Source organism: Micropterus dolomieu, linkage group LG17 (assembly GCF_021292245.1).
Source record: "Micropterus dolomieu isolate WLL.071019.BEF.003 ecotype Adirondacks linkage group LG17, ASM2129224v1, whole genome shotgun sequence".
NCBI lineage: Eukaryota > Metazoa > Chordata > Actinopteri > Centrarchiformes > Centrarchidae > Micropterus > Micropterus dolomieu.
In genome coordinates this window covers 27,429,881-27,450,890 of record NC_060166.1, presented here as the reverse complement: position 1 = coordinate 27,450,890, position 21,010 = coordinate 27,429,881, and the positions used below count along the sequence as shown (strand labels likewise).

The following is a 21,010-nucleotide window of genomic DNA, read 5'->3' as shown; positions in this document are numbered from 1 at the left end:
TTTATTTTATTTTCTCTCTTCTTTCATTTTTATCAGGCACAGATGTCATGAACTGGACCCTGCTGTACATTTTATAGAGGACTAAAAATATGAAGGAGGACTCGTGTTTCTGCCCTCCACAATATCTTAATGTAATATAGGAGAATATGAAAGGTTTAAAGTCTGTATTGACCCCTTGGAAAATTCTCAAAGAAAGCTCAACATAACATAACAAAGCAAGGAGGTGTTTTTATGTCATTATGATTTCAGGTTGTTATCACACCTTGTACACTTTATTTTAAGAAATTTGGACATTTGGACTCAAGGATGAATTTGACAAAGGTCATGGTCATTGTGACTTCACAAAATATGTTTTAGGCCAAATCTCAAGAACTGATGACCATATTTAACAGTTGGTCAGACAGTGAATTGGAGACACTTTTGACTCAAAGGTCACTCATAATGACCTTAACAAACACATTATGGGCCATAACTCAAGAATTGGCTCAGTAATTATGATAACATTTCACACAGATGTTTAAAGATACGGACCTTCATGAAACAGAAAACAAATGCATACTTCCTACACCTATGCAGATGTCTATTTGCACGCACAAAGTTAAGATGATGAAGTGATGACATGTTTTACCCCAAATGTTACCCCTTCTATGTGACATCATAATGTCCTGAAAGAACACTTTTTTGACCATTATTCAACACCATAACTCAGGATTATATTTCACAGTTGGTCAGACACTGAATAGGTGACACTTTTGAAAGGTCATTTTGACTTCAAAATAGATTTTTTGCCATTATTTAAGAATGAATTGAGGGATTTCAGATTTCCATGTTGACTGAGACGACACAATGAACAAGTAATAACTAGCACAGTACGGGCTGCCGGCTGCTCTTATCATTGTGAGTTTTGAGCATCATCTGAATCACTTGACTGCAAACAAAGTATTGAAACACGCTTCACATCTAAAAATGCCAGTAGAAAACACAAGAAGCACCTTTTGTGTAGGTATACTCTCTAATTATCCATCTTTACACAGTAATCAAGTACATGTATACCTGTTTAGACAATACATGTATGATTATCCCAGTTCAACAATGTTTATTCACTAGAATCATACATATGTATCATCAATATAGTGATCCATATAGTGACTTCCATTTAGCCAAAACATACACTTTATACCTTTTTATTAAATTCCCTCCAAGAATTTGCTACATATCATATATGAGTCTGGAAAGACATGGATGCAAACTCTAACTGGTCTGCGGAGGCATACAACTCCAGGGCAGAAATTCTAGTTATACATTTAAGAAACATGATTACTGTTTAAAAACAAATCGGTTATTGTCTGTTCTTGAAATTTTCCAGTAAACAGTGAATTTATGTGGCTTTTCTATCAGAGCATTTCCCAATTTATCTTAATTGAAATCTGCAGCTTTTTTTGCAGTGAATACCAAGAGAGGCTTGAGCTATGTGTGTGATTGAATCCAACATAAGATGAATAGCAAAGGAATTATATTGTAAAACACATCCATACTGTAGAAAGGAGAGAATTTAAAATGTTTGAATATTGTTAACAGCAACAAACAGGGCCTCCGTGTGCCCATAATATTCACCAACACATTCCTTATCAGTGATGGCTTTTTATCCCAATCACTTTGAACCTGATTCATGTTCACGGCACATCGTCAGTGACATATGGAAAAGGTCCACGGTGAGGCACAAAATGGATTGGGCGTCCATGGTGGCTAATTCTGATTCAAGGAATTGAGAGAGCTGTGTTAAGGATGTTAGGCATTAAAGAGTTGTCTTTTTCATGGGATTATCTGCGAAGGAGGAAGTCAGTATTCAGACAGAGCTGACTGGCACAGCAAGATCAGCTTCCATCCAAGTAGAACACTTCTTCAGGCATGCAAAACATGCAGACTTAAGTCACATAATCCCTTTCAATATCAGCGAGGATGTCAATACGCTGACATGAATGGATAGGATACAACAGTTTTACAGGCTTACTGTTGTTTCCGATCACAGTATTTGCAGCGGTAGCTGCAGGGTGCTATTATTAGCTACTGCGGTGATATAATTGTTACTGTAGATCCAGTGACTACGATGATAAAACATATTTAAACCATTGGTAAAATGCTGACCTGTCCAATAAAATATCATCAAGAGGATTCCAGGGTGAGTTTTATTCTTTGCACCCCATCGTTTTGGCATTTATGGGGCCTGCAAATATTGAAGTAAATAATTGGACACACAAAGCTAACACTCAAACACATCTCAGGGGCTAAACAAACAATGGAACTCTGCACATTTGGTGCCGGAGTTCAAATGAGGCTGTAACTGTGGATCATAACAGGGCTTTTCTTGTGTTTTGTGGAAGCACTGTTCTGTCAGCGTGACTAAGCAAGGCTGTCCAAGTCCAACTGACCATGACTGTCTGAGAGAGCTATGAAAACAATCGCTTTTCAAAGCAAGCGGTTTCAGGCAAGGTTGACGTTACACATTCAGACGTTGCTAAATGCTGAAAATGGCATTGTTTTTGCTTCTTTATCATATTGCCAAGCATTTGAAATCTTGCATTTAACATATTGGAAATGGCATTCAGTGTTGAATGCAACATATTTCTAGATGTTCTTATTATATCCTATCAATATTTGCTGCTGCACCAGCAGCCCAGTTTCTTCAAGGATCTCATTAAAGTTTCATTGTATCTCATCTCATCTTACCTTATCATGGAAAATTTAGACATTTATAAAGATTTCATTGATCACTTGGAGGTTTTACATTTTTTAATGTGATAAATGTAGAACATGGGACTTTTGAATGTTTAGCCATGTACAGTATGTAGATTCATTTTTCCATCAATTTTGTATACTTACTTATTCCTAAAGCTTTATCCTGCAACAGTGTGAAAACCAGGAAAACTGATCAGCGGGGGTTGTGCTCAATTTAAAACTCATGTATTTCAGTTTAAATGAGTTTAAACGGAAGTAAACAGAAAACAGTTTGAATTTGAATTGAATGAGCCACTGTATATTTTAGTAGAATGTCTTTTTTTACTTTTATGGGAGTGAACTGTATTATGCTCCACTATTTTGTTACAAATGGACAACAATATAAAAGAAAGTGCAAATCAAGCTTTATTGCAGGTAGAGTTCCCACCTTCAATACTGAAAAATAAGGGACGCCTGCTGCAGCGGAGGCCACACCCCTCAGGGGCCCGGCAACCACAGGCCCGATGGTGTGCCAGTGGTGGTATATCATAACTTTAAACATGTTTTCAGGAAAGTATTAAGATTGATACCAATGGATGTTATAATAAGCTATCTACTATTGAAATCACTGAACAGATGCACTCAGTCTTATTTCTACATTTGATTTGACACAATTTTTATGATTGATCAGTAAATATATATATTTATGTATTTGTTTTTTTCAGTTTTTATTTAGCCTATTGTTAATTCTATAATGTTGAAGGATGCAATTCTATAGATTAGTTAAACATAACACATAGTTCTTTATATTCTTCACATAGGTACTATATTTTGATAATTAAATGTGTAATTAATAGCCCATCTCTCTCTCTTATTTCTTATTACATTAATGCTTATGTGTCTGAATACCTCAACCTTAAAAAACAAATCATACTATAATGTAGGCCTGTGATTCATTCAATTCCGTATTTTAAGGGACAGGTGGCAACCCTAATTGCAGGAAAAGTGCTGGGCAATTAATTGAAAAGTAATTTGAAACCGAAATTCAGAGCCTCTAACTGACTAAGTTATTGCGATTATTTAATCCTATTAATATTTCCCCACTGCGTGTGTTCATGTACTTTCCCTATAAAAACATACTACCTGCCTGAAGTGGGCACTAGTATGCATATGTTGTTTGTGTACGTGCACCCAGTTCTACAATAATTTCGATTTATAAAACAGAACCAGACTTATGGCTATATCAAGCTGACAAAACTTTTTTGGGTAAATTTACATGCCACGGTGAAACTAACCTCACCCTGACACACACACGTTACCGAGAGTTCAGAATTTCAATTTCAATTTATTGATGGATAGCCCCTTGACATGCATCATCTCGTTTTCAAGAGGGTCCAAAAATCTTGCCTAAGGAAACTGCAACTGGACTGGGAGAACTGTTGGTTTTATGCATCTGGCTCCTGGTTGCTAAGTATAGCATCCTGAGCTCCTTTAATAATCCTAGGTCTAGTAAATAAGTATATTCACATACCCATTGAAAAGATTGCTTAATTTTAGTGTCTCCTTAAAACACAAATTAAATTTAAACAGGGACATGATGTACCCTTGGAGGAATATTTGGAGTGCTGTATAATCGTATTTGGGGTGCTGTACATTTGTGCTTTGGGCCTTGGCACTTCCTGCACAGAAACAGTTTACTCAAAGGAGAAGCCAGTCTGGATTCTCCTTGCAGCCCATTAGGAAAAACAGTCTGCTGCTCTTAAAGGGGATGAATGCAGCTGACATAATCTGCCATTACAGAAGCTTATCCCAACCCAACCTGCAAATGATACTGTGTATTTGCTCAGTATTTAAATAAAGTTGTGGGCAATCTAAAAGAACCATATGCTGTCTGTTAAATATTTGAATCGATTTCCTGACAGCTATTTCGGAACCTTTGAAATAGCCGTGGGGAAATGTGTGAATGGATTCTCCTGAATCTCTTCATAAACTTTGTTGAAGAAGATGATAAAAAACACACAAAAGAAGAAAAAAAAAGTTGCTGATAGCGGGAGTCAAACCCACAATCCTTGGATTACAAGTCCTACACTCTAAAGAAACACACCTGCCGACCCCTGTATTCAGCTATGGTTTGCAATTTCCAGATTGTAAGAAAATGATCCCGTTGTCACGGAAAAACAGCATTTGTTATCTTGAGATCATGACAAAAGAATAGTCGTTATCTGTAGATCACGAGATAATTATCTCGTTTTCACGGGAAAATGGAGTAAAAAAAATATTTGAATCGATGGCCGCTTAGGGTTTAAGTAAGGTCACGCTCTGGGCCCATGAACAAAGTTCTTATGAAGAGACTGTTTCACATGCTCACAATAAAGCACGTTGTATATTGCTCTGTGAAGGTATGAAGCTTGTAGAAGTTGCTGTGTTAAAGCAAACCAGTCCTTCTTGCACACTGTCTCTCATACCTACTGATTATTTATGTGGTCCTGGTAAATTTCTTGAGGTTGGCTAAGTGTATAAACAAAGTTCTTATGAAGAGACTGTTTCACATGCTCACAATAAAGCACTTGCTGGACTGTGCGCATCCCGAAGATTGGTCCACATTCATTAACCTATGGACTTTTCATTTCTCCATCATTCCCAAGCAGAAGAAATTCATCTGCTTCTCATTCAGGGGAATCCATTTAACGTTACACATTTCCTGACGGCTATTTTGGAACCTTTGAAATAGCCGTCGTGAAATGTGTGATTGGATTCTCCTGAATCTCTTCATAAACTTTGTTGAAGAGGATGATAAAAAACACACAAAAGAAGAAAAAAAAAGTTGTTGATAGCGGGAGTCAAACCTGCAATCCTTGGATTACAAGTCCTACACTAATTTCTTGGAAATTATCCTAAAGAAACGCACCTGCCGACCCCTGTATTCAGCTATGGTTTGCAATTTCCAGATCGTAAGAAAATGATCCCGTTATCACGGGAAAACAACGTTTGTTATCTTGAGATCACGACAAAACAATGGTCGTTACCTCTAGATCACGAGATAATGGAGTTTACTCCAGTAAAATGGAGTAAAAAAAACGTGAATCGATGGCCGCTTAGGGCTTCAGTAAGGTCACGCTCTGGGCCCATGAACACTATTGTTAATATTCTTCTTAATATGCTTCTCTGCTGCTGTTCTGTATACAGGTATGTTAGTTCAGAATATTCACTGTGTTGTAAAACAGATTTAGTAATTAGCAGACAACAGCAAAAATAAATGCACAAATCATTTGGTGGTAAATTCAGTTATAGCTTATTAATGATAGTTTCACCTCATAAATCATGACAAGTGACAATAGAGACAGAACTGTGTTGTTACAAACTTTGTACATTGCTCTGTGAAGGTATGAAGCTTGTAGAAATTGCTGTGTTAAAGCAAACCAGTCCTTCTTGCACACTGTCTCTCATACCTACTGATTATTTATGTGGTCCTGGTAAATTTGCTGAGCATGGCTAAGTGTATAAATAGCAGTACGGACATCATCAGAGGCTTCAGCTCACAAGGGGGAAAGGGGAGGGGAAAGAGCTCACTACCAGAGCATCAGATCATGAGCAACAGAGAAGATCATCCCTGACTCATCAAGAAAGGAGGGAAACTCTGATCCCTCACACAATCGTAGTGTGCATAGTGGAGGCTCATAGATAACTCTGCTAACCTCTGTGGCCACGTGCACAGCTTTGTGTTGTGTTGTGATGACATGACTAAGTACATTATTCATTTACCATCTTCGCCTTTTCACTGACTTATATATGTGGGACATGGTTTAGGATAGCACAGACTTGTAAATGTAACTGTTTGTTTTTTATTAAAAATAGCTGCATAACCACAGCAATTATTAGAGCGTATATTATTTGATGTGATTCTCTCAGGCAACTTGTATTATTGCTCAGTCTCACCATGGTCACTGTCTGCACCACGACTAGATTTCTTTTCCAACAAAGCAGTCACAAAATCCTAGTCATGGTAAATGTTATTGTGAAACATCAGCACAATTTTTTCCTCATCATTTTACACCTCCACCACCGCCATTATTTCTGTGTACTCGTGTGCTCCAGCTCTCTGCAGTGCAACCCATAGTACAGGCCTCTACTTTGCCTTGGGTTGTTGCCTTTGTCTGGAGCTCTCTCATCTCTGGAGGTCACATTGCCCGCCCTGGAGGTACTGGTAATGGTCAGTGTGCCAACTGTGCGGGCAATCTAAAAGAACCATATGCTGTCTGTTAAATCACACTCGGTGGAGGCAGCAGTGTGACACGGCTGTTTGGTATCTGATGAAAATGACAACATGCTTAACATGCGCAACAGAGGCAAACGCTGCAGCCAAGCCATCAGTTAAGCTTGCAGTGTATTGGGGCTGGTATTTCTCACATCCTTTCCTTTCTCACCATGTCACTTCATGTTTTGTATTCCACACTGATCACTTCAAGAAAGGGGGATTCAACAGGCGGAATAACTAGCCCTGACTCAGACTCCATAGGCTAGCCTCTTGCCACTATTTGCAATTCATCCAACTTAAGTTCACTTGAGATCAAATATGTGTTTTGTTATTTGTTTTTTATTGGAGGTTTTATAATAGCAATGTGGGTCCCGGCCTCAAAGTGCTTATTTTAGCCTTGTGGCAAGTCAGGCAGAGTAATGTGAATGTGTTTTGTGCCTAACATTTTAACACACGGTTTAGAGACGGCTATAGAGAGGCCCTGTAGCAGCTTCATTTTCACTCTTCATTAAGAATTCTAGAGAGTGTTTTGACTGAGAGGTGATAATGTTTCTATGGACATCGCTTGCCTCTAGTCACACACCAAAAACTATGGTGTAGGCTACTGCAAAATACAGGCAATAGCATGTTTCAGTTTTCAGTATGAAACTGTTTTAGTTTCTGTTGAATGCCCATCTGCAAAAATACTGCAGAGTCAGTGAAAAAATGTCTTTAGAAACATCCTTTTTGTCACTACGTGGAGACATAATCCAAGCTTACAGTTATCCAAAGGCCTTCCTTACCCTGTGTACTAGAGCTCTGAAGTCCCTAAAACACTGAACAAATAACTGTTTGTCCTTGAGGATGGCTGCAAATGAGAAGGCAGGGTTGCTACACTGGGCTTAAAATAACAGGAAAGAGCAAGCCATCAACCAGACAGCTGCAGTATAAGTAATTGAATTAAACGACTAATACTTTAAGTCCTAAAATAATATCAAAGCTTTATCTATATATATATATATATATATATATATATATATATGTATGTATGTATTCTAAAATAGTGTATTGCGCACTTTTAATTTAAATGTACTGCTATATACACAAAAGTGCAATAACGTGATTTGCAAACACTTTAAACAAAGAAGGTGCTTTTTACCAGCAGTATTCCCTTTTCACAGTAGCAATACAATATTTCTTGTAAATCTCAACTTAAATATTAATTTAATCAAATCAAATATAAAACCAAAGCTATTTGCCACTGTCAGGGCATTACCTTTTATAGCTTGTTAAAACAAGTTAGAGTCCAGACCATAAGACCATAACAGGCACCTTCTGAGCAACAGGTTAACATATAGCCTATAAATCTGATTTCTTGTGTATCAGAAGAAACATTTTTCTTTTATCAGCATAAACAGTCTATGTTCAGTAGCAAGTGTCCCTGTTTGAGTGAGGTGAAATGCTTGCCTCACGCACACACGCCCACCGCGCAGCGAAGTTGAATTGTCTTGAACTTTTTGTACGCGACGTGCAGCACAGATCATTGGAAGAGAGACTGATCCTCGCTGTTTGTGAGTTTCCAGAATCTATTACAGTTTTACTAAATAGGACATCAACAGGAAGGAATTTGCATGGCAGAGCATCTCCACAAAACTAGATGAAGGCCTATCAGGTAAAGTTATGAAGCCTATAATTTTAAGTTAAATAGGCTACAGCTGTATAGCGCACGGAAGCCGTTCCCATGGTTACTATCCATAGAGCACCTGCCGTTTACTCGCGGAGCACTTGTCTGGTATATGGTGTATGATCACCGGAGCAAAGAGCAACCCCGCGGGGCCAAGCGACTATGTTGTGATTTTAAGAACGTTCCTAAGATCGACATCTTAGCTATCCACTTCGCTGTGACATTTGATTGCTTGTCTAGTCTGCTAAAGCCTCCCTCCACTGCTTGTTTGGGTGGGTGATTTTCTGGCTGATCAACAACCGCCCCCTCCTGTGACCCATGGTTTGACTGTGTATTCAAAATAATAATGAGAAAAACTGCGTTAACGTGCGATAAAATAATTTATACATTAACGTGATAATAACATGTGCCCATATATACATACATATATATATATATATATATATATATATATATACACATATACATATATATACACACACATATATATATATACATATATACATATATACACATATACATATATAAATGGGCATGTATATAATACATATAATAGAATATAATTCAATTGACAAATTAAATTGGCAACTATTGTGATAATGTATCATATTTCCAAGCAAAAATATCAAATATGTCTTCCTGCTTCTCAAATGTGAGGATTAGATTTTTTTCTTTGTCATACATGATAATAAACTGAATATTGTTGAAGTTTGAACAGATGGTCAGATAAAACAAGTAATATGAACATTTCATCCTAGGCTCTGGGAGATATATTGGGCATTTTAATAATCAAGACAATACCAGGCAGATTAATTAGTCAGATTTATTAGTCATTAGTTGCAGACCTATATTTTAAGAACTATACCAGTTTTATACCAGCTTTAAAAGCTGCAGGTCCTGTGTTTCAGTAATCTTATAGCATTAGTACAAATGAAGACATGGCTGGAGGAGGAATATGAGCCTAATAACATTTGATCTTTGAAGGGTGTTTTTAAGCAAAACTGCTTTTGCTTTTGAGCATACAGCATTCCCCCTCTCTGCTGCAAATCACACATCCCACTACTAGTGTTTTTAATTAGAAAAGCAACGACAATAACTAAAATGTTGATTAGAAAATCCTCTCACGAGCCAAGTCGCTGTGTCACTGAATGGAAGTCTATGTACGTGTGGTGTATGTGATGTGTCTGCGTGGGAGTTTGATGAATAGATGAAGGGGCAGTTAGCATGCAGTCACAATATGCATGATTACAGCTAAAGCAGCATGAATAGCTCTGCAGATATTAAGGGAGTGTGTGTGCAGTATGTTAAAATCAATTCCTTAGTGTTGGATGCTTCAGGGACATGAAGATAGGATGGACATCTCGGTGAAGTGTGACATGCGTGAAATTGTACATCTCACATCACTGTCTTAGGTCAGTCAGAAAGCTGGCTGTTTGACGTTACGTAATGGCATTTTGGAAGTAAAGGGTTTAAGTTGCAGTCAAAAGACATGACAAAAAACCCACACTGGATGATATGTCACTGATTCCTAGGAAGATTTATGTTAAGATATCACCTACATGTTAAGGGAGGACTTATAGGAAGGGAGTGTGTTGCAAACGTGACACTAGAGAAGAAGAAGAGAGTTTCTTTTGGATGTAATGAATGGCTATGAACAACCGTTGAAGGTTGCTCTCAATGTCAGGATCTTTTGTGGAGGCCTTCTGTGTTTGCACTCAGTAGAAGTGAGAACTTGGGTTGGTAAATATGTCTTGCTTGGACAAACATCCTGGGTTGCTTTGGCTGGTGCTGATAAAAAAGGACTGCTGAGATCCTAATCAAGATTGTTGCTTTGGCAATTAAATCTGACAGAGGAGAATCAGAGCTATTCTTCTTGTCCTGAAAAAGGAAAAAAAAAATTGGAAAGTGGTCCCTTTGTGCTTCACCTTGCTCCATGTGCGCCTTTAGTTGTGCATTTGGGAGAGAGAGACGAAATTGTGGCTCCCTTGAATTGTTTTAGCCTATGTATAGTACATTACATCACTTTAAATGAGTTCCAAGAAATGTGTTTGTGTACTACACCTAACCTGTTTTGTTTGGTTCACCCTAGTCCTGCAGAATTAAGTTTTGTGCATATGAGATTGATTGATTGATTGCCACTTAAACTTAGATGTCCTTTTTTATGCCTTTCCATAACCAAATACATACAAGTAAAAGTGTAAGGAAGTATGAACTGCAGTTGAAAGCAGTCTGACTAACTAGTTTAGTTCACAGCGTAGTGGAGAAGATACCAAGGAGCATATCATTACCTAACTAGTTTACATAAGTTTGTGGGGTTACATGTTAAAATGACTAAAGCATCCACTGTGCAGTAGGTTACTTTCCACTGCGTAGAAGCTGGCTCTGGAGGCTATCAGAATTTAGACTAACATTAGCAGCTCTGTCCTGCTCTTTATTGGATTTGGTGAAGTTTACACTTCTGCAACACCAGCCAGTATTACCCAAGATAGCTTTACATTTGCCAAACCGTACTGTGCAGTTTTAGGCACGCGTGGAAATAAATATAATCTATTAACATGTCTATCAATTAACAAAATACAAAGTAAGTGAACTGAAGAATAAATTAAATCAGTATTTGGTGTGACCACCCTCTGTCTTCAAAATAGCATCAATTCTTCTAGGACACTTGCAAGAGATCAAGGATTTTGGGAAGGCACACAGGGGTTTCAGGTCAGCCAAGGAAGCTTACCGCAGCAGATGAAGGACAGATCATGCTTGCTTCACTTTGCAATCGGAAGATGTCTAGCTGTGCTATCAGCTCAGAAATGGCAGAAAACAGTGGGACCCTGGTACACCCATCTACTGCCTGGAGAAGTCTGGTCAGAAGTGGCATTCATGGAAAACTTAAAACCTAAAAGCCATACCTCCAACATGGAAACAAAGCCATGTGACACATCTATGCTCAGAAACTGGCAGCAGGTGCTTTGGACTGATGAGTCAAAATTTGAAATATCTGGCTGTAGCAGAAGGCAGTTTGTTCATGGAAAGGCTGGAGAGTGTTTGCAGGCAACAGTGAAGCATGGTGGAGGTTCCTTGCAAGTTTGGGGCTGCATTTCTGCAAACAGAGTTGGGGATTTGGTCAGAATTGATAGTCTTCTCATTGCTGAGAGCTACAGGCAGACACATCATCATGCAATACCATCAGGGAGGCATCTTATTGGCCCCAAATTTAATCTGCAGCATGACGACGACCCCAACCATGAAGTGAAAGTCATCAAGAACTATCTTCAGAATCAGAATCAGGTTTTATTGCCATGTATGTGTACACATACGAGGAATTTGACTCTGGATTGTACATTGCTCACGATGTAATAAATAAGTGTAAGTATTTGGTGCAGGAGTTATGACTAGAGGTAGGTGGATTTGGTATACAGTATCTACAATATGACAATATAACAGTATGAACAGTACTGAAATAGAGAATGGTGAATAAATAATAAGTGTTAGCCAGTAAACAGGTGGCTGATTAGAGGCAGAGTTACTGGGTTATTGCACAAGAATTGTTCCTGACACCGTAAGTCAGAAATCAGCTGTTCATCAGAGTGATGGCTTGTGGGAAGAAACTGTTCCTAACTCTGTTGGTTTTGGTGTACTGTGGTCTGTAGCACCTACCAGAGGGGAGAAGCTGGAACAGATTGTGTCCGGGGTGAGATGGATCTGCAGTGATGTTTCCTGCCCGTTTCCTGACTCTGGAAATGTATAAGTCCTGAATGGAGGGCAGGTTGGCACTGATGATCTTTTCTGCAGACCTGACTGTTCGTTATAGTCTGCTCCTGTCATTTTGGTGGTAGATGCAAACCAGACAGTGATGGACGTGCAGAGGACAGACTGGATGATAGCTGTGTAAAAGTGGATCAGCAGATCCTTAGGCAGGTTGAGCTTCCTGAGCTGGCGCAGGAAGTACATCCTCTGCTGGGCCTTCTTGATGATGGTGTCCATGTTGGGCTCCCACTTCAGGTCCTGGGAAATAGTGGATCCCAGAAACCTGAAGGATTCCACAGCAGACACAGGGCTGTTGAGTATGGTGATGGGGGGCAGAGTGGGGGGGCACCTCCTGAAGTCCACAGTCATCTCCACAGTTTTGAGCGTGTTAAGCTCCACGTTGTTCTGACTGCACCAGAGAGTCAGCTGATCAACCTCCCATCTGTAGGCCAACTCATCACCGTCCCGGATGAGGCCGATGACCGTTGTGTTGTCAGCAAACTTCAGGAGTTTGACAGATGGGTCTCTTGAGGTGCAGTCGTTGGTGTAGAGGGAGAAGAGCAGTGGGGAGAGCACACACCCCTGGGGGGCGCCAGTGCTAACAGTCCGAGTGATCGATGTGCTGTTCCTCAGCCTCACCTGCTGACTCCTGTCAGTCAGGAAATTTGTGATCCACTGACAGGTGGAGGCTGGCACAGTGAGCTGGGTGAGTTTGGTGCTGAGGATGTTCGGGATGATGGTGTTGAACTCCAAGCTGAAGTCCACGAACAGGATCCTTGCATATCTCCCTGGAGAGTCGAGGTGTTGCAAGATGTAATGCAGTCCCAAGTTGACTGCATCATCCACGGACCTGTTAGCCCTGTAGGCAAACTGCAGGGGGTCCAGCAAGGGGCCTGTAATGTCCTTCAGGTGGGCCAACACCAGTCTTTCAAAGGACTTCATGACTACAGATGTCAGGGCGGCAGGCCTGTAGTCATTTAGTCCAGAGATGGAGGGTTTTTTGGGGACCAGGATGATTGTGGAGCATTTGAAACAGGAGGGAACTTCAGCTTGAAGAAGAACAAGGAGTCCTGAAAGTGATGGTATGGCCCGGTCAGAGCCTTGATCTCAACATCATAGAGTCTGTCTGGTATTACATGATAAATTAATTGATAAATTAAATCTATTAACATGTCTATTTTTGAAAGCATTCTTTGTACTTGCGTCCATGACCCACAAAATAAAGGTCAAGTGCCGTTTTTATCAAGGAGGGGTTAGCTAGTTGCCTTAAATTACATTTGATGGGTTAGATTTCTGTTTATGCCCCCCAATGTGGAATAAAAAATATTTTATTTGTTTTACCAGAAAATAAACAAGAGAAATTATACATTACCGATACTCATAAAGGATTATTTTAACCTTTATTTGGAATATGTCAAGAGATAGCTCGAAATTTAACATAGGGAAACATGATAAGAACGTGAAAAGTTCTTTTAAAAAACTGGATAAAATACAACAATGTAGCAGTAATGTAGCTGTAAAACCTGTTTAAACACATTGGCCTTTTAGTTTGAAGGTGGTAAATATCAATGTTCATCTGCAGTGCAAAACATTGGTTTGCAAGTTTGACATAGAGCTTCAGAATCAGTGCAGCTCTTGAACTATGTGAACTATAATGAACTATAAAGGTGGGGCTAACTAAAGGTAAAGAGCTGTGGTGGGTTGTCTGTTACCACCCATATAGGCTGTTGTAGTTTTGGACTGCATGTAAGTAAAGTGTATGTTAATATGCCCAACCCCATTGACATGTATTTAAGAATATTCTTATAGTCACATTATGTTTCTCTGTCACTCCATTAAATGTATTAGCTTTATTAAACTTTATGATACAAGCATAAGATAAATGTATGGTACTTTATGGTAAACGCATAGGATTCTTTTCAGTGACAAACTAACAATATAGTATGTAATGACACAATGTGTACAATATATACATATTATATGTTTATATTCAGCAGTCAGTGTTCATTGAATTCATTCTTTGCTTTTAATAGCTGTAATGAAAAGAAAAAGTGAAAAAAAAACTAACTACAGGGTAATGCAAGTTTTCCCGTGTACAATCCGAGGCAGATTATTATACAGGCTAAAGACAAATATTAGCTATGCATATAAAGCAGGAAATCGTCTTTACAGAAGGAGGTAGGTAAAATTATATTTCTGCTTGAATTTCATTTGGCAGAGAGGCTCTGGGCAGAAGATGATTGTTCCACTGCTACAGAAATATCAAATCATTTGTATTGAGCCTGGGATAAAATCAAATATTGAACTATAAATTGAACCTTTTTATGATTCTGACACTATTACAACTGGTGCCATACGGCCTCCAATGTTATTTGTGCTTGCACATTAAGGTGTGACCATTTATTTCTCTCTGCAGACTGCTTTGAAGTGAACCCTTTGTGGAGCATCCGAAACGACACAATATTCTGGTGAGTTCCCAAATTGAAATTAAAACCCTCTTCACATTTACATAATATACTACCACACATAACCCATCCAAACTGTGAACACGACCAGAAAGTGATGGGGCAAAGGGATAGAAGGGAAAGGCTTCGAAAAAATGATGTTTCCTTCCTGTGGCTCTAGCGATCACTCAGTTTTTACTCCACAGGGTCAGTATGTTTGACTCACCATGCATACATATTCTCACTATATTAAACACAAAGGCAAACCCTACAGTTTTTCTTGTTATTTTCCTCCTCTCTCTGTCACATACAGATTCAACCACATGTTCACATACAGAGAGAGAGGGAGTGAGAGCAAGCTTCTGAAGAGTGACACTGTTAGCTCTCCTCTCACATAGGCAGGGTTGGGCTGGCGCCATGGCTGTTTGCCTCATAGCCTGCGCAATGGGAGTCGGCTCCATTATCAGAGCTACTGCTTCGCCACCCTGCAGCAAACCCAGCATCCTCTGCTCCTGCAGATTTAATTTCTTATCTCAATAGGGAAAACAGGCCCTCTGATGAACAGCAGAAAACACCCTGGCTGCGGTGAACATGCATTGAGAATATATACAATATGATGGTTTGATAACTTATAACCAGGCATAGCATTGATATTCCTCATAGGAATTTGTGGTTGGTCATAGATATTTGCTTTGTACTATGAATAATGATTCATAGAAGGGGAGCTCTCGTCACCATTAATCAGGAACTCTAGTTTATAAACGTCTATAATGTGCTGCTGCTGTTGTGAGCTTCACATTCTAGGACAAACTGACTTGCCTCTATGTTTGCAGATAAAAGCAACTCGTCAGCTGCTGTATTCTTACATGACATAAACTCGGCATGAACCGGTGTCACATGCATGCTCCTTTTGTTAACATTCTTACGATAGCACATTATCACTTCTCGGAGAATAGAGTAGCTGGATATTTGTACATGTTTTCATAAAGCCCTCATGCAAAAAAAAAAATCCAAGCCTTGTACTGTCATGTTTTTTTTCTTCTGACAATCTGCAAAATTTCTTTTCTGCTGCATTTGGTAAGAAGTCAAAGTCTGTGATGGAGCCGAAAGATCTGACTTGCTGTGGCTTTTCCAGCCCTTTAAAAACAGCTTCATCAATGTCATGAAAAACCTCCGCAGTAGTAATTGTGTGTCAACTTTCCCAGGCTCTAAAACTAAAGTTATTATGTGAGCCCAAGTTGTGTTAGTTGATATACCTTGGCGAAATTAGTTTTCTTCTGTTTTACAGTAATCACCTGATAAGGCTTCACTTACTGATCGTATCTGTGGTCTAATGCATCAAGAGTAATTTATTACAATCATTAAAGTTTCAAGATCTCTCCTTGTAAGAATTTACAGTTCCTTGAAGGACCTTCCTTTAACACCCTTTTCTGTAAAGAACTTTAAGCACAAACATTTTTTTAAATTTTAATTATAATGGAATTTAATATAATAAACTACAGAATGCACACTTGATAATGCAACATAACATGTATGTGTACTTGTGCAGGAGTACTAAAAACTTTAACAGAAATCACACTGCACAGATAACATATAAAAGGATGTATGAGAGACATCAACATGTGCCAGGATTAGCCATTAAACGTTGCAGTTATTGAACCTGATCGTTTTCAGGTGGCTGGGGTTTACATAATGTGGCGCCATGAGAGGACATTGATTTTTCTTGCTTTGAACTAGCAGTCCTGCAAGATTCTTTTCTGCACAAGGGTACTGCCTGGCTTCAGCAGCTAATTTGGCAATTGGGTAGGAATAGAGAGTTAATAATCCATAGTATGAGCAATAACAAAAGTTTTGAAGGCAATTGCAAAGACTGCCCAGAACAAGGTGCAACACAGGGCTAATACAGAATCATAACTCTCTATAGTGGTTCATGCATTTGCTATTGGATTTATTTCTACTTGGTAGTGCAAATGTGTCTGTTTAAGGAGTAATTTTTAATAAGAAACGAACATCATGACACTTTGCTACCAAGATACATCACAGCTCTTTGAATACTGTATGTTAAGGTTCAAAAAGGACTAAGCAATAATGCAAAGAGACCTTTGGATGATAGCGATAGTGTAGGAACACTTGATTAGATTTAGATTTAGATTTAAAACATTTAAAAGACAATTTGTTATGTTTCCTCTGTTTATGTGGAGAGAACAGAGTCGTCAAAGATGCAATCATAATTGTGTTGACATGCATTTTGATTAGACTCCTTCCTGCTCAAACGAATGCATTTCATTTGTTTTCTTTTTTACAGAATAGTTTACAGAACAGAAAGTTATCAGAGTTGCCAATTCAGTAGGCAGAACAATTCAAGTTTATCTGTGTGACCCTGATTCTGTTTTAAACTGCTCACTTAACAGCCACAATATGAACGCAGTAAACAGAAAGTTAAAATGCATTTGATGGAAATTTGCAGTAAATTAAGAAAATATATATAAACAAATAAATACAGGATTTAATTAGTGCTGATACTTTGGGATACTGTTAAAAAGCTTATTTAACAGTTTTCCTTCCCTTAAGTTTGACAAAGGCTTCATAAGCATTACTTCAGGTTATAAAACTACCCAGTGCTTTCTATATAGAATAAAATAAATACCATAATGCTTAATAATAATTAACCAGCCCAAAGCACGGTATTTTATAAATGATTGATTATAAGCAGCAATGCAGAGGATTCGTTTTTGTATGTATGCGTGAAGCAGAGAGAGACACTTTCACATTTATTACTTTTTATTAAACTGTGAAAGATTTCATTCCCCACAGTCTTTTGCAGCTGACTCACAAGTTCTAAAGTGAATTATGTTTTTCTCGTGTTATCTTATATCTTGTGAAACTGCAGAGCTCTTAGATTAACCATTTTCCTCCATGAGAGCACATCCAGCATGCTGAAAATATCAGTACACCAAAGTATAGATTTTTGACTCATTTTGAAATTAGACTCTCTTCATGCAAATAGCTGTTTTGATCTCTTTTGTTGGCATATGCTGCTTTTCTCAGAGCACTATAATTAAACAGGAGGAGGCCGCAACCCTTCCTTATTCTGTGTCAGTTTGAGAAATGGCTGTTGCAAAACACACTGTGTCAAAGCAATACAAGTTGAACAACAGCTAGATTTCACACACAATGAAATCCATTTTTAGGAGTGTATCTGAGGATTTGTGAATTAATCTTCATTTCTGCAGCGGTATAGATGTCTGAAAATGCACCAAAAATCAGTTTGTGGAAGTTTTGCTCAACAGCATTACATCATATTTTGTATTTATCACAGGCATATATCATATACAACTGCCTGAAAATCAAAACTAATGAGGACACGTTACTTTTTACTCTACAGCTGAAAAATGTATTGAACTGCTTTGATCCCTTCTGCTGGTAATGGTTTAAGTCGCGACACTCCCAATTACAGATAAACACATTGGAAAATGGGGGTTAATAGTCCATGTTAAGTTCAATTTAACAGTTAAAGCACCTTCAGCTTCTTTCAATTGTTTCCCAGTGATAAATAATCTTACTGAATTACAGAAAAAATACTATATCTTTTATTTACTCTCCATGTGTCACCACCCAGGTTTACACCCACAGCACATCCCCTGATCTGACAACATCCTCAGGCTAACCTTCATATATCATCATTAAAGAGCACGGACTCAGACACTTTGTCAGAGTTTGCAGTCCAGTGGAAAGGTACAAAGGGGGCAGAAAATAGATCTCTTTGATGAAGAACAGATTATGATGGAGAGGTAAGCAAACTTACCTCTCATTCACTGCCCACATGTGCAGTGCAGCAAGACTTGCCATCTCGCACAGCAGCAAATTGCTGTCTGATCCCAAAGACAAGATGCAAATAGGATGTAATCCTCTTGGATCTTTGTTACAAGATACAGTGAAATGTAAATGGCTCTTCTCAGTTTTAAATTCAAATAAAAAGATGTCTGTTTCAATGAAAGATCAAATAAATATGCTAATATGTTATCACTTCATTATATGTGCATATCTGTATTATTTGTAGTATCACTGTATACAGTAATTATAGGCTACCCACATACATTTACATTCCAAAGACGAGCTTTCTTTAGCAGCCTTGTGTGTCTGTATTATCAGAGGATCAGCAGCCTCTTTCAAAGTTCTATCGTTGTAATGTGACGTGAAAATCTAACATAAAAATTCCCACTGAGTTCCGTGACTTGAGAGCTCTCCCCCACTGATTCAGTTTCAACTGCTGTCTATATTTCTGCAATTTTATTTGGCCTGCCCCTGAGGGATGTGTTTCCAAAATTAGAAACCTAACTGACAACTCGTTAGTTCTCAGGTGAGATAACATGGGGTGGCTTACAGACAAGGGTTTTATTGTGATAAACGTAAGCTTGTTAGAAAAAGAGATTGATAAAATGGAATATTCAGGTTTCTGTGACTGCTGAGAGAGTTTGGAAATGTCATTCGAAACATTGAGATTTGAACATTTACAGTGAAAAATTTCTAATAGCAAAGCTACTAAGCTAATATCTGTATCTGTTTATTTAATAAAAACATGTGTTTGTATGTATATATATTTAAATATTGAGATTTATACTGGGGGCGGCATGGTGATGCAGTGGTTAGCACTGTCGCCTCACAGCAAGAAGGTCGTGGGTTCAAGCCCCGGCCTTTCTGTGTGGAGTTTGCATGTTCTCCCCGTGTCTGTGTGAGTTCTCTCCTGGTGTTCCGGCTTCCTCCCACCATCCAAAGACATGCGGCCTGGGCTGATTGGTGACCCTAAATTGTCCTTAGGTGTGAGCATGAGTGGTTGTTTGTCTATGTGTGGCCCTGCGATGGACTGGCGACCTGTCCAGGGTGTACCCTGCCTTTCGCCCAATGTCAGCTGGGATTGGCTCCAGACCCCTGTACGCAGGATAAGCGGTTGGATGGATGGATTCATACTGGCTCAGCCAACACTAGAAATGAATGTCTACTTGCAACCCCTGTTTGTATACAGTTGTATATACTGTATATATATAGCTACTCTGTCCAACAAGGACAGCTAGTAATTTGAGCTTGCAGCCAGTGAGTTTTAATCAGAGTTAAAATCAGAACCGCAGAGAAATATAATAGGCTATGTTGCCATACACAGAGGAAGGTGTGGCAACAGAAAAAAAGTTGCTGCTTACATACAGTAAAAAGCATTTACATTTTTGTTTTCCTTTCTTATATACTTTACATTGTAACTAACCTTTTCTTGTAGCATGTTGGAGCCAGTGCAGAAGACATAATAAATGTGCTGGATGTGTTTCAGTAAGAAAAGGCAAACAGCTTCTCAGTATGATGCCTTACAAAAGTGCCATGTTTAACGGTTCACGCTGCGAGTTTCTCTGGAGAATTCTGTCAGCGAGACCTGGCATCTCTGGAGACAGACATAGTGGGACGTCCGAGGCTGCAGGAAGATGAGAGTTGCCAGATTAAGAGCATGCTGAAATACTTTCTGCTCTCTGATCCAAACACCCACAACTGCTTTTTTTATTAAAAATTATTATTATTTTGTAAACTCCTCAAGAAGCACATACAGCTGCATTAATTACAACTGCATGGCAGCAGTTTGATAGATCAAATAAAATGAATCTAATGCGGATGAAAATGTGGAGTACAAACATGACAGAGTGAGACAAAGCATAACAGAAATTCGTAACAGACATCATGTTCCCTTTGTTTGAAGTAAACCTCCCTGATTGTGCAGCACAACAAGAAGAGCTATAAATTATTCACATACTCCCCGATGGCCGCCCATTTACAGCCGCTCACTTGCTTCTGACTGGACGTATTCTTCTGTCATATTCCTCAGTGATCTGCCTGTTTTAAAATGGAAGCAAAATACATGTGACCTCTTAGTGGGACTTTGCCTTCACTCTAATGCTTAATTTATTCATTACCCTCCGCCTCTTTTGGGTGCGCGCTGCAAAGCTCGTAATCGTAAATACTGTTGAATATCAAAATGAATGTGAAGGGGAAGGAACACAGAGGATTATTACAACTATATGTAAATAACAAGGTGAAATATGGCTCCTTCCTCATCAGTGTGTGAGCATAACAAAGAAAGGGGTAAGAGAGGAATAATAGAATGCAGTGGTCATAGATAATAACACCATTTGCTGTATTGTAGTCCATGAAGGA

The 21,010-nt window shown here is 38.7% G+C and overlaps 1 protein-coding gene across 1 annotated transcript in view; it reads left to right on the top strand.

Moving 5' to 3' along the window:
• lrfn1 (leucine rich repeat and fibronectin type III domain containing 1) overlaps positions 1-21,010 on the top strand; it is a 158,426-nt gene that overhangs the window by 88,177 nt on the left and 49,239 nt on the right. The window contains exon 2 of the mRNA XM_046072993.1: positions 14,791-14,842. The gene's annotated coding sequence lies outside the window, so the exon portion shown is untranslated. The remainder of the gene's footprint in view (positions 1-14,790; positions 14,843-21,010) is intronic.